The sequence below is a fragment of the Trichechus manatus genome, unplaced genomic scaffold (assembly GCF_000243295.1).
Source record: "Trichechus manatus latirostris isolate Lorelei unplaced genomic scaffold, TriManLat1.0 scaffold00002, whole genome shotgun sequence".
Lineage (NCBI taxonomy): Eukaryota > Metazoa > Chordata > Mammalia > Sirenia > Trichechidae > Trichechus > Trichechus manatus.
The window spans coordinates 3,159,695-3,163,022 of record NW_004443938.1 but is presented as its reverse complement, the minus strand read 5'-3'; positions in this window follow the sequence as shown (position 1 = coordinate 3,163,022).

Genomic DNA, 3,328 nt, shown 5'->3' with positions numbered 1-3,328 from the left:
GTTTCTTTCTGTATATATATTGTGAGGATGGTCCAGGACCGGGCAGTGTTTCTTTCTGTTGTACTTAGGGTCACTATGAGTTGGAACCGACTCAACAACACCTAACAACAACAACACAACATATATATATAGGAGCCCGACGACGCTGTGGTAAAGAGCTCGGCTGCTAACCAAAACAGTCAGCAGTTCAAATGCACCGGTTGATCCTTGGAAACTGTATGGGGCAGTTCTACTCTGTCCTGTAGGGTCGCTGTGAGTCGGAACTAACTCGACAGCACCTAACAACAACAGTTTCAGAATACCACGTTATGGAAGCTATAAAAACTTCGGACATTGTCTCTCATGTGCAGAATTCTCAGAAGTTAGTGGTGCTCTCCCTTTTACTAGTAACTTCTCCTTTGAGTCCCCATCACCCAGCCTCCTGGCCACAGTGACTAATAGTCTTCTGATCGCACCTGTCAGCTACACCAAGCCGCAGTCAGAAGACTGGAGGACCAAGCAGCGCATGCCCTGAGCCTCCCTAAAGCCCCACAAAGGGGAGCATACTCAGATACCTAGAATTACAGTTTTTCTCCTATTCTGACTACTTTCCCTGAAGAAAATACTGAGTATCTCTTATTAATGAAATTCTCCAACTACTTTCAGAAGGATAAAAAATATAGTTAGAGGCATAGTTGGGTAAATTGGAAAGATTTTCTTTCCATGGAGAGCAATTGTAGAATAGGGGAAATTTAGGAGACAAAAAAACCTGGTTTCTAATATTTACTTGCTGTATAACTTCAGGCAAGTTATTTATTTTATCAGAACCTCTGATTTCTCATCTATAAAATTCTAATAATAATAGCTGGGTCTAAAAGTAGTTTTTGACACTAGATGAGATTATGTATAGCTCCTAGCAAACAGGAGCGACTCAAAATGTAGCAGCTTCCTTTTTTAAGGCAAGAAAACTAATCTTTTTGGACCTTAGCGTTCTCATACGTAAAAGGAAAATCATAATAACTTCCCCATCGGTTACTAGAAGGATTAAAGATCATCTTTGTTGGTATGTTACTGATTAGTGGTGTTGTTACTGCTGTCGGTTCCATGGAGTTGATTCCAACTCATGGAGACCCCATGTGACAGAGTAGAACTGCCCTGTAGGGTTCTCTTGGCTGTAATCTTTACAGGAGCAGATCACCAGGTCTTTCTCCCTCGGAGCCTGTGGGTGGGTTTGAACTGCCAACCTTCTGGTTAGCAGCCGAATACTTAACCATTGCACCACCAGGGCTCCTTGACTAGCATATAGTGGATGTATATAAACAGCACCTTCACCAAGCACCATTTGTGAGGTGATCAAACACAATTCTAGTCTCAGTCTCCTATTTCCCTTTAAAACTTGTGAGTCAGGATTATCGTCCTTGTCTGGATGAAAACTCAGACCGTGCATGACTTTGCTGCTCCCTCTTAGATCACAGTCCCTCAATAGCTGTAAACTACAACACAGCCCCAATTTAGAAATGTGAATGTCCAGTCTAAGACAGTCATCACAGTCTGAACTTGATTTAATGCCCCGTGTTTTCTGCTCCCCAGGATCAGCCTGGAGCCCTCTTGCTGGGCAAGGGGACTACAGTGGGTCTCCTCTCTCCTCCTCCTAACTGCCCCCACACGCTTTACTTTGAAATTTCAAAGTCTTGATATCCTTGGAAGAAACTAACATTTTAGCATTCTGTTACACATGAAGGAGAACACCCAACAATACACATACACTCATTCACTCACACAAAATCTCTCCCACCCTGTTGGTGCCCCTCAACACCGGGTGGTTTTCTGTCCAAGCGAGGCAATGACAACACTGTCGCTCTGCTCTTGGCTCTCCCAGTCCATTGCTAATTCCAAGCAATTGGGAGCTTTCATCACTGCCAGCTGATTAAAAACAAATTTATAGTCTTCTTGTTGTGGTTGGAAACCCTGGTGATGCCGTGGTTAAGAGCTACGGTTGCTAACCAAAAGATCAGGAGTTCGAATTCACCAGGCGCTCCTTAGAAACTCTATGGGGCAGTTCTGCTCTGTCCTATAGGGTTGTTATGAGTCAGAATCGACTCCATGGCAGTGGGTTTGGTTTTGGTTTGTTGTGGTTGTTGTCTAGTTTTGTTGTTTTTTGAAGTCTTGGGAGAATTTGAATTGTTTGAATTTGAATTTCTATTGTTATATTCATCAGCAATGTTATTGTAGTGTTTCTTTTTCTTAAAATTGTTTGAAGTCTTTTTCTTTGATGAAGGTTGACATCAGAGGACTTGTAAACAAAATTTGATGCTTTTATTGTGAGTAGAAGGAGCCTTGGTGGCACAGTGGTTAAGCACTCAGCTGCTAACCGAAAGGTCGGCAGTGCAAATGCTCCAGAGGATCTGTGGGAGAAAGATGGGGCGGTCTGCTTCTGTAAAGATTACAGCCTTGGAAACCCTATGGGGCCGTTCTACTCTGTCCTATAGGGTCGCTATGAGTCAAATCGACTCGACCGCAATGGGTTTGGTTTTTGTTTGTTTAATCCTGCCCTTTCTTCTTCCTAAAGTCATTTGAAATAACTGCTTTGTTTTCTCAGCCTGGAAACTATGTTGTTGTTGTTGCTGTGTTGTGAGGTGCCGCCGAGTTGGTTCCAACTCATAGCAACCCTGTGTGCAACAGAATGAAACACTGCCCGGCCCTGCGCCATCCTCACAACCGTTGTTATGCTTGAGCTCACTGTTGCAGCCACTGTGTCAATCCATCTCCTTGAGGGTCTTCCTCTTTTTCACTGACCCTCTACTTTACCAAACATGATGTCCTTCTCCAAGGATTGGTCCCTCCTGATAATATGTCCAAGTATGTGAGATGTAGTCTCGCCATCCTTGCTTCTAAGGAGCATCCTGGTTGTACTTCTTCTAAGGCAGATTTGTTCCTTCTTTTGGCAGACCATGGTATATTCAAGATTCTTGGCCAACACCACAATTCAAAGGCATCAATTCTTCTTTGATCTTCCTTATTCATTGTCCAGCTTTCACATGCATGAGGTGATTGAAAACACCATGGCTTGAGTCAGGCACATCTTAGTCCTCAAGGTGACATTTTTGCTTTTCAACACTTTAAAGAGGTCTTTTGCAGCAGATTTGCCCAATGCAATGCGTCTTTTGACTTCTTGACTGCTGCTTCCATGGGTGTTGGTTGTGGATACAAGTAAAATGAAATCCTTGACAATTTCAATCTTTTCTCCATTTATCGTGACTTTGCTTATTGGTCCCTACTGTAAAGTTGTGGAAACTGAAGTTCAGGCAGAGGATGTGACTTCCCTTTGGTCCTACAGTGTAAGTGGTAT